The following is a 21,450-nucleotide window of genomic DNA, read 5'->3' as shown; positions in this document are numbered from 1 at the left end:
GTCTCAACTAAACTCAGGCTTCACTATAAGCTAAGTTAGATAGGTGTTGATCATAGATTGCAGGCGTAGAACACACTTACACTCTTTTAGGAAGCCAAAGAGCTTTTGGGAGCCAACCTGGCTTCTGTTTGTCTCCCAGAGACTTTCACCTCCTTTCTCGGGGAAGCTGGATTTTGTAAAAACCCAACCCTCCCAGTGTGTGTCTAGGCCCAATTGCCAGTTTGCTCTATGGTCTTTGTTATAGGCCTAAGATGTAAGTCATGCCATTGCCTCAGATTGGTTTTCCCAGTCAGCCACCACACCATCTGGGAGCCCCCAGGATGGAGCCAGTGCTCCATAGCTTAGCAGTTAGACCCATTTTGAGCTCGAATGGCTCTAATAGTAATCCCTAGCTCTTATACTGCACTTCTCATCAGGAGATCTCAAAACGCTTACAGAGGAGGTCAGCATCATTCCTCCATTATACATATGGGGAGACTGAGTCACAGGGAGGGGACGTATCTTGTCTCAGGTCACTGACGGGGCTATTGGCAGAGCCAGGAATAGACCCTATGTCTCCTGAGTCATAGTCCAGTAGGTTATCTATTAGCCACATTACCTCCATCAAAAATCAATGGCTTTGTGACTTATTTTCCCTGTGGGGGGAGCATGTGGGGGGCATTATGTTACCTGGCTGTCCTGAAGGAAGAGCCAGACTTAATTAAACATGAATCCCAAAGGGGAGAGAGTTGGGTGGTGACTAAAAAAGCAGGAAGTTGTGAGCAGAAGGGGGCTCCCGGGAGACGGTCTGCAGTCTCTCTCTGGGAATAGAGTAGGGAGAGAGGTGGCCCTGGGATCTTTGCCTGAACAGAGGGTGCACAGCGCAGCGACAGAGCCACCTGGGTGAAGACGGATCCTGTGGGAAGCCCTGACAGAAGGACTGGCGCTGGAACTCTGGGGAGAGAGCCCTGGGGGGTATTCATAGAATCCAAGGCTGGAAGGGACCATTGTGACCACCCAATCTGTGTAGCTCAGGCCACCGGACTGCCCTTTCAGAGAAACCTCCCAGCTTGATTCCAAAATTTCCACAACACTCAGTAAGTTGTTCCCGCAGTTCATTACTCTCATTGTTAGAAATGTGCACCTGAATTCCATTCAGTCAGGAACAGAGCAAAACAGGCTGAGAGAGGAGTAAAGTCAAGTCCAAGGAGGGCTAAAGTGGGTTTAAGTTTGTATTTTATGATTGGGGAGTTTGTGAGGGGATGTAAGGGAGCACCTTGTCAGTCCCAGCCCTGAAACAGCATTAGCTTAGAGAGTTTGTGGGGGAGAAAGGCTGAGTGGAAGAACTCCAGGGAAGCTGTAGTAAGGAGGTGACATGAGCAAACCTTGGCTGCCAGTTACAGGGTCCCTGGGCTGGAGCCTGGGTTTGTGGGAGGGCCTGGGTTCACCTCCTACCCACTGGTCAGGTTGTATGAAGGCCCCTGAGATGGGAATAAGGCTTTTCAGAGCCCTGAGACACAAGGCCCACAGAGCCAGGAGTTGGGGCCAAAGACCTTAGCAAAGATATCAGACTATTTTCTGACAGACACTGTTCGTGCTGTTCATGCTGACAGATGCTGTTCATGCAAGGAGTGGACTAAATTGTGACCTGGCAGGAGGGTTGAATTTCCAGAAGAGCAACCATCGGCAAGGGGCACCAGACAGGGAGAGAACCCCTGCACAACACCTGGCTGAAGGAGATGCTCCAGCAGTGAATCAACCCCTTCACAGGGCATTTGTTGAAAGTTTCTGCTCCCCTCTGACATCCCAATGCTTCATCTCAGAAATCAAGTAGATAAATTCATGGAGGATAGGTCCATCAATGGCTGTTAGCCAGGATGGGCAGGGATGGTGTCCCTAACCTCTGTTTGCCAGAAGCTGGGATGGGTGACAGGGGCTGGATCACTTGATGATTAGTTGTTCTGTTCATTCCCTCTGGGGCACCTGGCATTGGCCACTGTCGGAAAACAGGATACTGGGCTAGATGGACCTTTGGTCTGACCCAATATGGCCATTCTTAAGAGCTATATTTCCGTGTGCCACAAATTGCATGCCTAGAGGTGATTGTGCACTTTTAAATCTGACAGCCAGAATGTATCAGTGATACTGGAATGGCCATCTGTTACAAATCATCGCACTACAGCAATGGTTGTGATGCTGGCAGACAAGGTGCCAGCTCATGCAAAGCCCCAGGCCTCACAGAACACTGACAAACGCATAGCTGGAAGCCAGGCCAATTCAGTTGTGTATTAGTATAGATCAAAGTGATTGTTAAATGTATAAGAATGTGTTTGGAGTTTAAACTTCATGAAAACTAATGACATGCTGCATGCACTGTTTTCACTTATCTGTGCCCTGTTATAATGCAATAGGAAACATTTACATTGTATATACCCCTGTATTGAATACCCCATCAAACGAGAAAGAAGCCTAGTGTAATTCAGATGAAGGACTTTAACAGGAGAGTGTTAATTTTGAAGCAAATGGTCACTGTGTGTGATAATCGGAGACCAAAGACTCCAAAAGCATTCCTCACTCACCATTCTCAAAGAAAGAGCCCTGGTAAGTAGTGACCTTGTCAGCTTTTGCTTTCTATGAGAAGAAGCTATAAGTAGGGACACAAGGAAAAATGCTTCATCTCTGCTCTCTAACAGGGCAGAAAACTGAATGAAAAGACAGAGATCCCCAGAGTTATTCTGGATAGCCCTGAGAGACTTTGGGAAACTGGCAGATTATTACATCTCTGCTACCATTTGGAATTATAGACTGACTCACCTGTACATATATTACACCTGCTTAAGCTTTCAGTAACTCTCATTCCCTTTTTCTCAGCTAATAAATCTTTTATTAGTTTACTATAGAATGGGATGCCAGTGTTTTGGTGTGAGATCTAGGATGCAAATTCACCTTGGTGAGTGACAGGTCTCTTGGGACTGGGTGTAACCTGAAATATTTTGTAATTTTTGGTGTGAGTGACTGTTTATCACATAGTCCAGCTTGCCTGGGTGGCAAGATTGACTGGACTGTTTTAGGGGATTGACTGGACTGTCTGTGACTTCATGATAAGACTATTGGAGTACTGTGGGAGTTCACATTTGTTACTGGGCTGGTGAAAGATAATTATAGACCACACCACCAGACTGGGGTGTCTGCCCTACTTCCAGCAGGCTGACCTGCAGTAGGCACTCTCAGTTGTGAGCCACTCCAGACAGCGTGACAATCGTAACAAAGCCAAACTACACCCAACAGAGATAAATGCGCAACCTGAAAAAGGGCCAACTCTATAATGGAGAGTGATCTCAAATGATAGAAGTTTGATGGCTAAAACTGCAAACAATAGCTTTTTTCCTCCAGACCTCTGGCCATTCTTTTGTGAATGCTTCTCTATAGTTTCACTCTCCTTACAATGTGTATGATAAACATCCATTTTTTCATGGTCTGTGTGTATATAAATCTCCCCACTGTATTTTCCACTTTATGCAGCCGATGAAGTGAGCTGTAGCTCACGAAAGCTTATGCTCAAATAAGTTGGTTAGTCTCTAAGGTGCCACAAGTACTCCTTTTCTTTTTGTGAATACAGACTAATACGGCTGCTACTTTGAAACCTCTCTATAGTTTGACAGCGATGAAAGTTCAAAACCTCAATTTCATCAGGTTAAAGTTTGTGAAGAACAAACCAACTAAAATAACAAAATACAGATGGGCACAAAGATCAGACTTAGCCCTTTACTACCTGTACACTGAGCCAATAAAATAGATTCTGCCAAGTTAAAGACACCCTTCACTTTGCAAGCTGGTAACTCCCACTCATAATACAGTATTTGTAAGTTACTCATCCCTCCTTTATGGCTTAGCACCAGAGAACAGAGAGCTAGCTGTGGTGGGTTTTAGACCGGAGCTGGGACATCTATTATGTCCGGCTCTAAAACAGATGCACACTCTTAACTGACTTAATCACATATAGTGTGCTCTGTAAACCCCAGAGATGACATTAAAGCCTAACCTTGATCTGTGTCCCCAGCCCATTTTATAATCATATACTATGCTTTAGAATGAGATAAGAAATGGAATCAAAGCTTTGCCTAGAGCAACTTCCAGTCTCAACTGAAACAGCCCTTTTACATTCCTCTACCATCTGGGTCCGGCCCCAGGACTCTGTCACACTGCAACTGCTTGTCTGGGATTCAGGGTTAAGTAAAAGGTGTGTTTCCAAAATCCCATTTTATAGATACACACACTCGACTAGGCAACTCCCATGCCTTGAACCCTGTGATGGAGTGTTCTCCCCACACTCATCCTGAAGGGGTTAATGTAGGCCAGCTGGGCCAATGAACCTAGTAGGCTGCAAGCTGGGGTGAGAATTTATGGTGAGAGAAGAGCTATAATTCATAGAATATCAGGGTTGGAAGGGACCTCAGGAGGTCATCTAGTCCAACCCCCTGCTCAAAGCAGGACCGATCCCCAATTAAATCATCCCAGCCAGGGCTTTGTCAAGCCTGACCTTAAAAACTTCTAAGGAAGGAGATTCCACCACCTCCCTAGGTAACACATTCCAGTGTTTTACCACCCTCCTAGTGAAAAAGTTTTTCCTAATATCCAACCTAAATCTCCCCCACTGCAACTTGAGACCATTACTCCTTGTTCTGTCATCAGCTACCACTGAGAACAGTCTAGATCCATCCTCTTTGGAACCCCCTTTCAGGTAGTTGAAAGCAGCTATCAAATCCCCCTCATTCTTCTCTTCCGTAGACTAAACATCCCCAGTTCCCTCAGCCTCTCCTCATAAGTCATGTGTTCCAGTCCCCTAATCATTTTTGTTGCCCTCTGCTGGACTCTTTCCAATTTTTCCACCTCCTTCTTGTAGTGTGGGGCCCAAAACTGGACACAGTACTCCAGATGAGGCCTCACCAGTGTCGATCTGCTGGCAGTGCCCCTACTTATACATCCCAAAATGCCATTGGCCTTCTTGGCAACAAGGGCACACTGTTGACTCAATTCATGGAAGCTCACCTATGGAGGACCAGGAGTGGCTTTCGGAAAACGAGGGAGCTGGTAACAGAAGTGGGGCTGCAGAAAAGATGGTTGAAGTCACTCTCCCTGAGACAAGAGAGAGACAGATCTTGAGACCAAAGAGGAAGGGTTTGTCTAGCAGACCCAGAGGAAAGGGGTTTGGCTAGAAAGATGGGGAAGGAGAGCCTGGGATAGGCAAGGTAGGAAGTAGTCCAAGGGAGAGGCAGGAAGGTTTGGGGTTGTCCATACCTTGGTTGCCAGAGATAGGGCCCTTGTCAGGGTTCCTTCCCCACTCTGAACTCTGGGATACAGATGTGGGGATCCACATGAAAGACCCTCTAAGCTTATTTTTACCAGCTTAGGTTAAAAGCTTCCCCAAGGCACAAATTCCGCCTTGTCCTTGAACAGTATGCTGCCATCACCAAGTGATTTAACAAAGAACCAGGGAAAAGGACCACTTGGAGTTCCTCTTCCCTCAGCAATCCCCCCAAGCCCTTACACCCCCTTTTCTGGGGAGGCTTGAGAATAATATCCTAACCAATTGTTTACAAAATGGTCAAAGGCCCAAAGCCCTGGGTCTTGGAATAATGGAAAAATCAGTCAGGTTCTTAAAAGAAGGATTTTATTAAAAAAAAGAAAGATAAAAATCATCTCTGTAAAATCAGGATGGAAAATACTTTACAGGGTATTCAGATTCAAAACACAGAGGATTCCTTTCTGAGCAAAACCTTAAAGTTACAGAAAACAGGAATAAACCTCCCTCTTAGCACAGGGAAAATTCACAAGCAAAATAAAAGATAAACTAATCCACCTTGCCTGGCTTACCTATACTGGTTGCAATATTGGAGACTTGGATTAAGATGGGTTGGAGAAGATGGATTTCTGACTGGCCCCTGTCAGTCCCAAGAGAACACACACACAAACAAAGAGCACAATCCCCTGCCCCCCAAGTTTTGAAAGTATCTTCTTTCCCCATTGGTCCTGTTGTTCAGGTGCTAATCCAGTTATCTGAGCTTCTTAACCCCTTACAGCTAAGGAGGAATTCTAGGCTACCCTTAGCTGTATGGTTATGGCAGCCCTGGACTAGAACCCAGCACAGAGAAGGGGCCTGGTTCCCCTACTGGCCACTGAGTGAATGGCCCAATCTGGGCAGCGATTCTGAGGGCTGTCAGGGACAGTTCTCCCTAGTCACTGAGGGAGTGATGCAGCCAGTGGAGTTAAGGACGGCCTGGGACTCTGTGGAGGACTGTGATAGAACCTCAGAAGTGGAGGACCATTGTGGCTTGGCTGGAGGGCTAAGCCATGAAGACAAGGTGCTGCAACTCCTGAGGAGCAAGAGAGGGGCCACGGAGTGACAGAGCGAGACTGTGGGCCAAGGAACCACAAGAAGAGGGTGTCAGGCTGAGAGAGCTAATTCCCAGAGCAGCCAGCATGAGGCGCTTCTAGTGGTGAGTAGTGAACACCGTGGCAACCACACACCACCAGTCCCCAGTTTGTGTAGTCCTAGCTCCTGTCTACATCAGGAGGAGCAGTGGGAGGACAGAGATTTGAGAGGCTTGCAGCAGTGCAGCCAGCCAAAAGAAATGCTATCTACACGTGTAATGGAGAACTAATTCACTTTTAGGTTCTTGGCATCCATAGTTCACAATGGTAGGACAGCATTTCCACAAGCAGCCTCTCACTCCCACTGGCAATTATTCAAACACGTGAGATAAGGTTGTGCAAATGTCCCCGTAATCGTGAAAAGCAGCCGCAGGTAGCCAAATGCTACATGGTCTGTGAGTGTGACGCTGACTGTACTGAAAAGGGAGAGGTGGTGACATAAAGGGACAGCAGTAAAACCAATGCGGTCACTTGGCAGATATGTTAAACATTGGTGTATAGGGGAGGGTACACAAAGCACAGCCATTATCCAGTACTGTCATTCCCCAGCCAGTGGCCAGCCTGGCACTGAGGCAATTGAGCCAATGAGAAAGACAAGGATATGTGGCCACAGCCTGTGCAAAGAGGAGTGTGCACAGATGTGCAAACACAATCAGCTTGTGCAAGGGACAGCAAGGCTGGCCTAGCGCCTGGGGTACCCTAGGACTCCTGAGATCCAGGTTCAAGCTCTGCCACAAGCTCCTGTGTTACCTGGGGTATGACTCTTAGTCTCTCTGCACCTCAGTTCCTCATCCCTACAATGGGGATAACAGCACAGCCCTGCCTCACAGAGGTGTCAGAAGGTAAATACCTTACAGATTGTGAGGTGCTTGGGTAATAGAGACCACACAAGTAGCTAAGAAAAATAGAATGTCAAGAGAACATTGAGTGCCAGATCAGCTAAATAGCCAATAAGCTGGTTTGGTTTTCTTTCCCCCTCAGTCAGGAGTCTACAATCCATATATGCAGACTGAATATACTGCTTTGTTCTGTGGAAGAGAGGAAATGCCTTAAAGTGCCTAGGCCTTCTCAGCCCTTGCTACTCCCCACTCCTAAAGTGTTCCCAATCTCTCCCTGACGCAATCCAGCTCCAATGAGCTGTTCAGGCCCTTCCTCCAATTTATAAAGGTTAAATCATCTAATCAGGAGACAAGTCACATGGGACTGGTCCTATCAGACCAATGATGCCCACTGGAGTAGCAAATTGTGCTCCTCCCCCGATATGCACAGGGGACAGTTTGTGAGCCATTCAGAGGCTGATGTGTCAAACAGTTCTGAATAACAAATACATTTGTACAAATTGTGCTCTCCTCCTGGGTATGTGGCATTGAGAAAAGGGCTCAACTTGATGAATAAAAAGGGGCTGAATTTTTTGCCCAACTTGACAATATGGATAAATCACTGTCAGTAGTTCAGCAAGATCCGTGGTAAACTAAAGCTGAGATCTTCAACAAGAGAATATGTAACCACTGGAGAGGTGTCACATGGATAATTCAAATTACCTGTTTTTCTTACGGAAGATGTTGAGCACAGTTTACTAACAATAACCTTCTGGCCATTTGAACAATGTTGTGATGGCCAGAGCCAGCCATCTGAAAATGAAGGGTCAGTCCTGGAAAGGCATAATTATCCCACTGAGCTATCCGCGCCACTCCATGACCCACACCCACTAACTGCTGTATAGAGAAATGTGACCTGCAAAAGGTCTTTAAGCATCATTAAGTTCAATTACATTCTAAGTAGGACAGGCTGTTAAAAGATTTTCTTGCTCTTCTTTTAGCTTTCTTCCTTTCTGCTCACCCACACACTATGCAGCATATCCAGTGCCTATACTTTTTCAACAGGATATTCTGAACATTGACAGCAAAGTACATTTTTTCCTGTACATAATACACAGTCACATCAATATCATTAATACTTAAAATGGCATTTACATTGGTAAGCAAGCTGAATAATTTAAAAAATGCAAATCTAGCCTCCTTAGAAGCAATAACTTTTCATGTAAGTTTCATGAGAGATGTTTTCATTATTTATTTATAAGGCGGTAACAATTAGAAACAACAACATTTAATAAAAAAAGATGTAAAAGCCGGTCTGTAATCGTTTTGTATTAAGGCGATTTAAACACAGTGACTTAGGACAGATTTAATACAGAAAAAAAAACTTTCATGAGAAAGGCCCACTGCTGTTAACCAACAAAAATGTAGATCAATTAACAATCCTCAACGGGCTAGAATTTTAGTTGCTTTCATCACCTAGGGATGTGGAATACAGTAGAAAGGCTTAATTTGGGAGCACACACTTATGTTTGCAACATTTTTTAAAAAATGCAGCAGGGAACAAGCTTGTGCAGAAGTGGCACATCCATCTTGATCTGATTTTAAAGCTCAGCTTTGGTGCTTTGGCACCAGTTTCACGAAGTCTTGGTTCAGGAAAGGCCCTAGACATGCCAGGATTGGGGTCCATGGGCAGAGAACTTGCATTACATCTGACTCCAGCTCATTGTCATCAGGCCCCTTCTTCAATGAAGAACGCCAAAGTTTGCATGAAGAATTATGGCCTAAGGCCCTGGTTCAATGTGGAATGAAATCAGTGGGGGGCACTCAATGACTTTAATAGCCATTGGCTCAACCTCTAAAAAATAAGCTCTTGCCACTCAGCTCTAGCCCTTTTTATAAGCACCTCTTCCTTCCCTGTTTGGAGAAAGTAGCCTTGGAGGCATTAGCCTGAGAAGCCCTTGTGCCCCAGGGAAGCCTTTGTAGCCCATGAAGAGCCCAAGAGGGGATGCATTCCCATCCTTTGTTCCTGCAAAGGGCCAGCCGCAATCTGGTCCGAAGATGTTAGCAGCACACTGTCGACATGCAGTGGAACAATCCATGCGAGCTAAACATTTGCTAAGGCTAGGATAGCCCCCAGGGCTAGCTCTCACTCTAAGCAGCTGCCTAAGGCGCTGACATGGCAGGAGTACAAAACGGGTCGTGTTCAGCAGTCTTGCATTCTTTCATGTTCAAATCAAATCCCTCAGGACACTGAAATCATCAGCAGAATCCACTCTCAGCAGCCCTTAAGAACACTGCAAACATTCCTTCCCATGATACCAACTCCCTACAGAATTTTTTTGTCTCATAGCTCTAGTGTCTTCTGCACAAAGCCTTTAATTAGAAAGACCCACAGATGAAACAAAATAAGAGCAACACTCTCCTGCTGTTTTCCTGATGTGGACTTAATAACAATAGTTCTTAGCTAACTTCCACTGAAGTCAATGGAAAGTCTCCCACTCAGTTCAAGGGAAGTCAGATCCAGCCCTACATTTGGATTTACTGACTACAACATTCCTGCAACATTCATCAATAATTACCTCAGAACCCTACAGTGCCACTAGTGTAAGAGGTAGGGCCAGATACTGAGGAATAATGGAGCATATCCCCCATCATCCTGAAATTAATGGAATTGTGCCACATACTGCAAACCTATCTCATGGGAAAATTTGAAACGCCATGTTGATTCCTGGTGTTGTGATGCCAGGATGCATAACTACAACCTGATGATGTCAGTGTCACAGATGCAGCGTGCAAGAAGATGGGGTAGGGGAGAGCGCAGAAAGAGCTTCTTTCTTTTCATCCCCTCCAGTGCCAGATGCAAGACCTGACCCTTCCATAGCACTCTGTCACGGGTGGAACTGCTCCAAATGTTTTTGTCAAAATGTTTTTGTGGTTTTTTTTTTTTTGACAAAAAATGGCTCTTGGGTCAAAATGCAAATGTATAAAACAGTTCTGCTTTCTCGACACAAAAAATGGAAACCAAAACAAGAATTGTTTTTAACCGACCCCTCCTTTTTTCATAGTTAAAAAGAAAAAACAGGTTTTGCAAAATTTCCTGGAAATTATAACAGGCATTTTTCAGCTAGCTCTATTGATCTACCATGGGGACAGGGTTACTACGGAGAGGGCGTCTCCATTCCCCCAGCCAAATGGCATGTATCCTTCCATCAGCTGCAAATGATAGTTTACAACAGTAAAAGGACTCTGCAGTCTAGCAGACAAAGTTAGAAGAAGATCCAAGTTGAAGCTACACAAATTCAGACTGGAACTGAGGTGCACATTTTCAATAGTATAGGTGATTAACTATTGGGCCAACTTACCAAGGGTTGTTGTGGATTCTCCATCACTGGCAATTTTTGATGCAAGATTGGATGCTTTTTTCTAAAAGATCTGCTTTAGTTCAAACAGAAATGAATGCATGGGGTGTTCCAGGGCCTGTGTAATGCAAAAGGTCAGACTAGATGCTCACAATGGTCTCTTTTGGCCTTGGAATTTTTGAAAGAGCATGTGCTGCTCCTGCTGTGGAAAGCAGGAATGTTCAAGCATTGCTCCTCATCCTGAGACATCCTACCCTGAGCCAGCATGTGCTGGTTTGCTCATCAGCCTTGCCACCACTGCCTGCCCATCTCCCACTTCCCATCTCCAGACACACACAAGTGTTTAGCTGTAACCAATGATTGGGTCCTGAGTCTCTTTGAAGGTTCAGAGCATCAGCATGCTAAACAACAAAGATGGATTTGTATAAAGCAATCAGTGGTTTGTTTCCATGACAGTTGCACATGAGGATCAGAAACTACAGGGACTTGCTAGTGGTAGAAATTCAAGCTGGAGCTCCGGTAGCCCTTGGGGAATTGAGCTGAATAGCCAGAATGTGCAAATGGAGAAGGAAACAAGGAAGGCTGTGGAGGGGCACAGGGATGCTGTGGACCTAGGGAAGGACATAGGGCTGAAAGACCTCTGCAATAACAAATTGACATGAAAATTCTCCACCTACACAATGGGCCCTATGGGTTAAACACACAGATACATTGACTTCTTAGTCTCCTCAATAATATCGTCTCATGAATAGGTGAAGGTCCAGTGAATCCAAGCAATGAAGGGGCCACAGATGGTGTAAATCCACACCCGAAGAGTGTCTTGTGTCTAACCTTTAACCAGTACATCCAAAGTAACTAAAAGCCTGTTTTACGAACCCAATATCACTCCAGCATGAGTTGCTGTGTGCATTGTGCCTCAGCACAGTAAAGATCCTTGTGCTGCCCCTTTGTACCAGGCCTGCAGGAGGCTTACACAGGGTGATAGGCTGCAGCAAGGTGCTATAAGGTCTTCTCTAACTTGCTCCAAGAACTATGGGAGCACCTCTAAAGGGTTCCCAAACAATTTAACAGGAATGCTATCCAATCCCTATATACTCCAGAGGATACACAAAGGTGACTTAGCTGTCTCACTCAGCTGCATGAGACTCATGCAGCTGAGTGATGTGAAGCATGATGTGAGGCGCTGAGATCCTACTGCGAGCTGCTGATTCCATGCCACAAGGGGCTGCTGGTCCTCATCCCCGCTGCGCTACCTGAGAGTGCTTCCGAATCAGCCCCTTCCTGGCAGAAGGACACCCATCTTACTGTGAGTGATTGCTCCCTTCAACAGCAATACGCACTCTGACTTGGAAAACACCCATCCTGCCCATACCATAAGAGCTTTTTCTTTTCTTCCACATCCAAGCAAATATTTGTAGAACTGTTCAGCACATCTTTACTGTGAGCATTTATCAAGTTTATTAATGGCCAGACTTATTGCAAACTACAGCCAGAGCATTGGCTGTAAAATCTGGAGGGCAAGATCAGCTTCTTGTACCTTACAGCTTTAAGCATCCCATATAAAACTGAAAAAAAAAAAAAGTCTGTTTTTTCGGGGCAGGGTGGGGAGTTTTTTTTTTTTTCCAGAAACAAGAGTGTGGGCTGTTTTACCTGTTTGTTTTTCAGAAGCAAAAATCTGTGGGTCTTTTATGTCATGTATATACAAGCATTAATCAATTAATCCTCCCAACACCTTTCTGTGGTATGTAAATATCATTATCTCCATGTTGCACAGGGGGAGCTGAGGCTCAGGAAGATTCTGAGACTTGTTCAAGGTGACAGTGAAATGGGAACAGAACCCAGAACTCCTATCTGCCCACCTCACCATACTTACTCCTTTTTTCTCTGACCAGCCTATATTTGCATTTACTGAAATCTGAGCCCATGGCCATTGACCAGGTTAAGAATTGCACACATCCCATTATATTTTTGTGTAACCCCATCTCCCCAGCCTCATTCTGGGCGGGTAGTTTGGCTCATCTATCTGTCACATCTTGTTTTCTGTCCGTCAGTTCTTTGGGGCAGCACCTGGCACATTGGGGCCCAATCTGGTTACAGCTTTTAGGTGCTACTGTAATACAAATGTTACAGCAGCAGCAGCATCTTCAATCATCATCTTGATTTGAGTGATCCCCACACTTTGGCCTTTGGAGAAGGTACAGCTGGCTCCCTGTGCCTATGTGTGGCCAGATGACAATCAGTATGACTGCATGGGTGCAAGAATAGCTACTAATGGATCCTGAGGCCTTATTTAGCAATTAACGGTAGAATCTACCTGTCCCCTCCATGGCAGCTATTGGCCCAGAATGCAGGAGAACTCCAGAACCATGGCGCCTAGCCCAGCAGAGACTCTCTCTGCATTAGTACAGAGGGAAGTTAGTGAGTGGACCGGGGGTGTGGCCAAGAGGTCAGCAACCCTGGACATGTACTTCTGGCTATGGGCAAACTGCATAGGCAGTACCTTGTAGCCTGGCTCTGGATTTTGGAAGGAGGTGCCCACTCTTATCAGTCCAGTGTGAATGGACTGGAACGCCTTCCTGGGAGCATTTTCTGCAATTTTTGACTGCCACCGTGGTGCTCTTTGAGCAGAAGCTGCACGGCAAAGGCTCCAGCAAGGACGAGGGCCAGCTGCCTCGTGCGCTGTCCAGTTCTGGCAACTTGCAGCTGACATGAAAGTGGAATGAGGCAGCCCAACTGCATCACTTTCAGTGTGTACTTAGTGCAGAAGCAAAGGACAAGCTCACCCGCGCTGAGCCCCCAACCACCTCGGATGCTTTCATTGGCCTCTCTCCCTGCATCGACACCTGTCTGTGTGAGTGAGAGGAGGGGCACCCTGCCACCACTTCACCTACCTCCTACACCAAAACCCCCAGGGCCCAGTCATGAACTGGCGCTGGTTGATCTGGGCCACTGACGCTTGACCCTGGAAGAAAAGGAGCGACAACGGCACAATACCTTATGCTTTCATAGTGGAGCAGCAGGACAGGCCATCGCTTCTTGCCCATCACAGACCTCAACCTGCACGAAGTCAGGAAAAAAGTGAGACCTGGCCAGATGGGTGAGCCAGCATGGACACGACCAAGGCACTATGCTCTGGAAATATCTACAGCCCTCAAGAGAAACCTGATCCAGGACACGCGGGTCTTCCCCAGCTTCCAAGAACAAATAAAGTTACATGCCGTGGATGGGGCCAAACTGATTCCCCCTCAGTGAGCCCTGATTGATTCTGGGGCTACCGAAAACTTCATAGATGCAAAAGCAGCTCGAATGCTACAAATCCCCCTCCTTTTAAAGCCTACATCAGTCCTCGTAGAGATGATAGATGGGTCTCTCCTGTCCTCAGGGCCAGGAATGCAGGAATTAGTATCTCTTGAGGCCATAATCCGGGCCTATCAGGAAGTGCTGTAATTCAGTGTGATTCAGCTCCACACTTCCCCCTAATTCCTGGCATCACCTTGCTGGAGAAGCATGACCCTTGCATCTCCTGGTGAGAAAAGAGGAGCAGCTTCCCCTCTGAATACTGCCAAAGTGTCTCCCTGTGTGCAGCCGGCCCCAGCCCTCTGCTACTGGACCACAACACACCAAGACCTGCTTGATCTAATCTGATCTGCTTCTCTTTAGCCCAGGAGATGACAGAATAGGCTGAACAAATCAGAGACAGACCCCAAATGCAATGTTCCATACTGGAAGGGCTCTCCTACTCAGTGGGGGAATATTCGCTCCACCAGGACGCGACCTGGCTGGAAGTGCTCCCTCTCTTCCATGACACTCCATTGGCATCCCATTTCTTCTGCTGGCCCTGTATACAAGCTGCAGTCCAAGACTACATTAACTCTTGTGACCTGTGTGCATGCACTAAGATGCCCCTTGCTAAGCCCCTCAGCACCCTAATACCCCTGGAGATCCCTAGACCAAGTCCTCACTCCACCTGGATTTCATAGTGGAACTCCTTGACTCTGACAGCCATATAGTGGTCTTGACTGTTGTAGACCAACTGAAAAACCCTCGCTTATTACTTCATCCTCACTGTTTGTGCATTCACCTGTGTGTGGGCGGGGGGGGGGGGGGAGTCACCCATGAGTCTTTGTGCTGAGCACTCTAGGATTCATTCTCTGTCCTTCAGGGGCAATGGTGGGAAGGCATTGGAAGACTATAAGCATTCAAGTAATTTTGCCTGTGTTCTCACTGAAAAGGGTACTGGTCAAGCCTGAGTGAAAAGCAGCACCAGGTTCTAATCCAGACCTCTAGCCAGATCAGCTAGCCTGGGTTTAAAGCACCTCAAAAAAGAAGTTTTTTCTGTGTAGACAGTAGGGGTTTGTGGCTAAAGCCTAGGTTAACTGTGTAGTGAAGACATACCTTCAGCTGCTGATCCTGGCAGGGGGACTGTGATATAAAAGGTAATGATAATGAAAGGGATGGGGGAGGAAGTCAAGTTCCCAGGCAGGAGGTATGTTTTTGGATTTGGTTTGTCATTAAAAATAACTTTAAAAAATTAAAGGAGTACTAGTGGCACCTTAGAGACTAAGCAATTTATCTGAGCATAAGAGTACTCATAAGAGTATTAGCAATGAAGTGAGCTGTAGCTCATGAAAGCTTATGCTCAAATAAATTGCTTAGTCTCTAAGGTGCCACTAGTACTCCTTTTCTTTTTGCAAATACAGACTAACACGGCTGCTTCTCTGAAACCTTTACAAAATTAAGGCATTCCTATTAAAATGCCAATGACAGGCAGAGTCCTGAGGTACTGGATGGCACCAATGGAAAAAGGCTGTATTCTGATTGTGGAAAGTTATATATAATTTCCTTGTGAATAATAAATCCTGTTTGGTTAAATTATATCAAGCAGTTCTTAAAAATGAGACAGGAATTCGGAGAGAGATTTTGTGTCAGCTCGAATTTAAGAGGCCTTGCCCCGGCTAGTGTTTTCAACTGTGTTATAACTCCAGCTAACTAATTCTCAATTAAGTCAGGTTAACTGACATGACTGTAGATGCCATTCAAACTTGGTGTTAACCAAACTGGATCAGATATGCCAACTACTAAGAGTCCAACCCATTTCCTGCTGCAATTCCAGATGGTCTAAACTGAAGAGAACAGCAAAGTGAGCGTGACCCCTGTGGATAGGATATGCAGTTTGTTAGCGGCTGACTCTTGCTGACATCCTGGTCTCAATTTTCAGTTGCTCCATTCTGTTATTTGGGGCCTTGGTGATCAAGGAATGACTATAGCAGTGATTCAGCCGTAGTCACTCCCCGCCCTAGTGCAGCCATGGCACATGCTGTGTTTTGGAGGCTGGCTAGGAACAAGGTCAGCTTAGACCCCCTTCTGTCAGTTCCACATCAGATGGATAGGCCCTGTGCACAGCGGGTGTTTTCAGGGTGGAGGGGGTCTATTTCCACCTTCATTAAGGTAACTTTACGCTGCCAGAGCAATATAAAAGATTATAAAGGGTAATTGACAGACAGGCTCCATAAATGATGGCAGCTTTCAATGATGTTAGAGAAATGCTATCATAGAATCATAGAATCATAGAATATCAGGGTTGGAAGGGACCCCAGAAGGTCATCTAGTCCAACCCCCTGCTCAAAGCAGGACCAATTCCCAGTTAAATCATCCCAGCCAGGGCTTTGTCAAGCCTGACCTTAAAAACCTCTAAGGAAGGAGATTCTACCACCTCCCTAGGTAACGCATTCCAGTGTTTCACCACCCTCTTAGTGAAAAAGTTTTTCCTAATATCCAATCTAAACCTCCCCCACTGCAACTTGAGACCATTACTCCTCGTTCTGTCATCTGCTACCATTGAGAACAGTCTAGAGCCATCCTCTTTGGAACCCCCTTTCAGGTAGTTGAAAGCAGCTATCAAATCCCCCCTCATTCTTCTCTTCTGCAGGCTAAACAATCCCAGCTCCCTCAGCCTCTCCTCATAACTCATGTGTTCCAGTCCCCTAATCATTTTTGTTGCCCTTCGCTGGACTCTCTCCAATTTATCCACATCCTTCTTGAAGTGTGGGGCCCAAAACTGGACACAGTACTCCAGATGAGGCCTCACCAATGTCGAATAGAGGGGAACGATCACGTCCCTCGATCTGCTCGCGATGCCCCTACTTATACATCCCAAAATGCCATTGGCCTTCTTGGCAACAAGGGCACACTGCTGACTCATATCCAGCTTCTCGTCCACTGTCACCCCTAGGTCCTTTTCTGCAGAACTGCTGCCTAGCCATTCGGTCCCTAGTCTGTAGCTGTGCATTGGGTTCTTCCGTACTAAGTGCAGGACCCTGCACTTATCCTTATTGAACCTCATCAGATTCCTTTTGGCCCAATCTTCCAATTGGTCTAGGTCCTTCTGTATCCTATCCCTCCCCTCCAGCGTATCTACCACTCCTCCCAGTTTAGTATCATCCGCAAATTTGCTGAGAGTGCAATCCACACCATCCTCCAGATCATTTATGAAGATATTGAATAAAACCGGCCCCAGGACCGACCCTTGGGGCACTCCACTTGATACCGGCTGCCAACTAGACATGGAGCCATTGATCACTACCCGTTGAGCCCGACAATTTAGCCAGCTTTCTACCAACCTTATAGTGCATTCATCCAGCCCATACTTCCTTAACTTGCTGACAAGAATAGTCCCAGGGGATTGGTTCAAATGTATGCAAATATTCATCACAGCCATTTCCAGAAGGGCAGACTTAATGCTATGCCACCTCTGCCTTCAGTTAGAACCCCTGATATTATTGAAGAGTGCTTACAAATAAGTAAATGCAGATGCTTGCAAAAGCTGGGCCTTCTGGTGCTTCTGTTTTCTTTCTTGCAAGTTTCACAGTAACAGTCAGTGAGATCTCGCTCAAGGTTTTGAAACTTTTCAAACTAACTGAAAACCAGGTGTTCCTGAGTTCTTCACAGCTCTGTTATAAATGTTTTTATGTGACATTTTTACACAGAAGTGACTTTGAATGTGAGTAAATCCATTCACCAGAGTTACTGCTAAAGGTTAAATATGACCCCCTTCAAGGAACTAACAAGGGGATCTGATCACTTCCTAAAAATACTATCGCATGCTATGAGAGCTGTTGTGTAGCATTAATGCTGCTCAGACAGACCGATGGATTAGACCGGGGTAGTCAATAGGCGGACTGTGGGCCAAATCAGGACCGCCAGACACTTTTGAACAGACCAAAAAATCTTTTTATTTAATACATCTTATAATTATTGTTATTATTTTTGTATTATTTTCTCTGGAGTCTGGAACTTGACTATATCTTGACCAAGAAATTTGGACCTTCACAAAAATAATTGCCCCTCAGACATGTTCCACTAGAAAATCAATGATGATAACACTAAACCTGCTTATAAATCTCTTTGGAGCAGGGACTGACTTTCTGTTCTGTTTCTACAGCACCTAGCACAACGGGGTCCTAGTCCATGACTGGGGTTCCTAGGTTCTACCACAATAATAAAGTATTCCTAGAAGTAACATGATAGTGAAAAAGTGGCTACAAAGCCACCACCCATGTAGGGATAGACCCTCAGCTGCTATAGACAAGGATAGCTCCATTGTGGAGCTACCGTTGGCTCAGATCAACTGAGTACGTGGCCTATCGTATAAAATAGGAAAAAATATTCTGCAGTAAGGTGCCCTGTAGTGAGATTGAAGAGGGGCACCTCCGCTGATGTAAATTGTCATAGCTCCTTTCGCTTCAAGGGAGACGTGACAGTATACACCAGGTGAGGATCTAGTCCCTTTTTCTGTATATCAGTCTCAGAAATAAAAGTTCATCTTTTCCTGCCCACCTTCTCTCCTTTGTTATGTTCAGCTTTGTTATGGCTCCACACTGTAAAAATATCTTTCAGCATAGTCTTGTTACCAAAGAAACTATCTAGGTTCTAAACTGTTGGTCAATAATATCCAGGCTGTAGATGATTTCCAGTCCTTAAAAATAATGAATGACTAGTAGCCCTTGTCTACAGCCCACTTCTAATTTGGTTTTTGGTTGTATCCAAATGCCAAACGCACCCACTCTCTTAAGAGCGCATTGTGGCCTAATGCAGGGATGTGTGATTCAAGCCTTTTTTATCATAGCCTTTGCCACTGATTTTCTGTCTGTGGTCTCAGCCAAGGGCCAGAATTTCAAAAGCGCTCAGCATCGAAAAGCACAATGGCCAATCAGAGAAACAAGCACATTTCTTCAATGGGAGAAACTGGGTGCTGAACATTGTTTAAAATGTGGCCTCTTCATTTTGGTACCTAAGTGGGAGCTGGGCTTTTTGGAGTATCTAGCCCAGAGAGATGAAAGCTTAATTGTCCATTAATTTGGGGTGCATCCGTTTTTGGTGTTCAACTTGAGATACCTGGGGTGGAGGTTCAAAGTTTCTGAGCACCTGCAGCTCCCGCTGAAGACAGTGCTGGATTTTTTTCCATAGCAGGATGCTGCAGTGAGACTCATAACACCTAAGTGCCTTTGGGGCTCTGGGCTGGTGATGCTCAGCACCTAGAAAGTCACTGGAACAACAGTGTGATCCACCCAGCCTGAGCTGGGAGCCTCGGCTAAGGAGTTGGGAACCTAGGCTAAGGCAAATGCAAGGGGAGAGAGAGATAAGCCCCGACCCTCTCTGAGTTCAGCACCTAAGTCCGGACTGAAAGGAGGTGCCTCTTTCTTCTTGCATTCCACACAGGGAACCCCTCTTGGGGAGTCAGGGGCTTTGATGCTTAAGTAGCTTCTGGGAAGGATGAATTAAGTCCCTGCCTTACTTCAGGGAAGATGGCTGGGGGTGGGGAGGAAGCAGTAGCTTTCTTCATCACCTTTAGCCCACTTGTTAGGGCATTCAGCTGGGAGACCTTGGCTTCAGTCCCCACTCTGCCTGCTGAGGAAAAGAGATTTGAACAGAGTTTGCCCCCACCCTCAGTGAGTGCCCTAGCCAGTGGATTATAGAGTGATTCTCACTCTTTTTCTGACCCAATTAATTGTTAAATTTTCAGTTAACCTGGAACAACATCACTAGGAGAGAGTCACACATCAAAGTACCTCATAGGGAACTCTCCTGTTAGGTAGCAGATCCCTGTTTAAATCCCTTCTCCTCCTCAGGCAGAGTGGGAACTTGAGCTGGGGTCTCCCATGTCCCAGGTGAATACCTTCACTTCTGGGCTAGATGTTAGGAGTGTGGCTGCCTACATCCCCGCCACTGTTAGGATCTTAATTAAGTAACCTGATTTTCAAAAGTATTGAACACCCAAGAATTCTTTCTGTAGTAGGAAGAGAGCCTGAGACATAAGCCCTTGTATCAGATGCCCGGTATGAAGCCTGAGACCTGGGCTAAAATAGTGATCAGAGCTTTGCAGATATAAAGCTAAGTCAGGCTGTGAGCTAGGCAGGGCCTGTTCACAGAATCTGGGAAGAACAGGGCTGATATTGCAGAAACACACATTCCTAAGAGGTGCTAGGCACAGAGCACTCATGCAAATACATTCCAGAAGTGTGATACAAGCATATTCCCTAAAGAGAACAGGCACACGCTGACCCATCCTAAAGATAAGGTCAGTACAACAGCATGATGGATAGAGATGTTTTGATCAAACCAACAGGTACAGGCTAATGGGTGGTGGTTAGCTATGTTAGATGGTGGTATCTAGGTACATCAGAGGGCAGTAACTAGCCACGTCAGAAGGGCAAAACGTAACTTGTTTGTATCAGTGTATAAAGAGGTTTGTCAGAGGGAGTGTCTTTGGCCCGCTAAGGGGATAGTGGAAAGTCACTAGCTGAGCTGTTTCCATTGGCACGGGTATACATGCATCGAGTGTACTTGTAGCAAGTATAAGGCACCAATACTGTGCTTTGTCAACAATAAACCTGACCAAGTTCCTTTGCTATGAACCGAGTCTGTGGTTATTGGGGCAGTTCAATCACGGACTGCTATACGGGCTATCTGTCCAGAGTCAGTACAGCATGCAGAGAGAACACACCTGTAGCCAACATCTGGCCATACCCACTGATATCAATGAGATTCCTTAGGCCATTTACTTAGGGGAAAAGGCTAACAGTTTCAAAAGCATCAAAGTCACTTAGATCTTTTGAAAGTTTTGTACTAGGTGCCTAAATATGGACTAACTTCAGGCTTCTATTTTGGAAAAACTTATCCACATGCTTTGGTTCCCCCATCTGTACAATACATATGTAAACCCCATGGCCAGAGGACTTAGAGGGATGGAACTCTCTGCTCCTTCCATTAGTGAAAAGGGGAAAAGCCAGCTCTTGCCCCTTCATTTGCTTTGTTTCCCATAATTCCACCATGTACATTTTTGTTGTTTTCATCACCATTTGTTTATACATATATGATAATAAGTAACCATTAGTATTGTGCTTGGAAAGGCACAAGAGCTGTGCTAAGTGTGCCTTGGATGCGGGGTCACCTTGATGGTACAATATGTGAACTAAGGTTGGATAGTGAAACCTGGTCCCAGCAAGAAGGGTTGTGGGGAATGGTCTGTCTCAGAGGCAGCAGCTTCATCCCAAGGCACAGGGACTCTGGTCAATGGCCTTGCTTGGCCTTGGGTTCCTTGTCCAGATATCTTGTGAAAAGAAATCTGCAGCATGATGGCTGACCCCCAGGGAGGGCTCCCTACTCTGCCAGCAGAGAGCCAATGTCCGTAGAGGACTGCCTAGACCAACAACAGTGGTCGTAGAGTGGCAGAGGTGAGTCAAAGTGATTTTTGTGGAGCTTTGATTTAAAATTTCAGAGCTGGGCAGGGTGGTTGTGGGACTAGGCTGAGTGGCTCTGAAGGTATTGGAACCAGCAGAGGCATGCCTCACTCCTGGATGTCC

Source organism: Lepidochelys olivacea, assembly GCF_965140295.1.
Source record: "Lepidochelys olivacea isolate rLepOli2 genome assembly, chromosome: 4".
Classification (NCBI taxonomy): domain Eukaryota; kingdom Metazoa; phylum Chordata; order Testudines; family Cheloniidae; genus Lepidochelys; species Lepidochelys olivacea.
Note: the sequence above shows the minus strand (reverse complement) of the source record.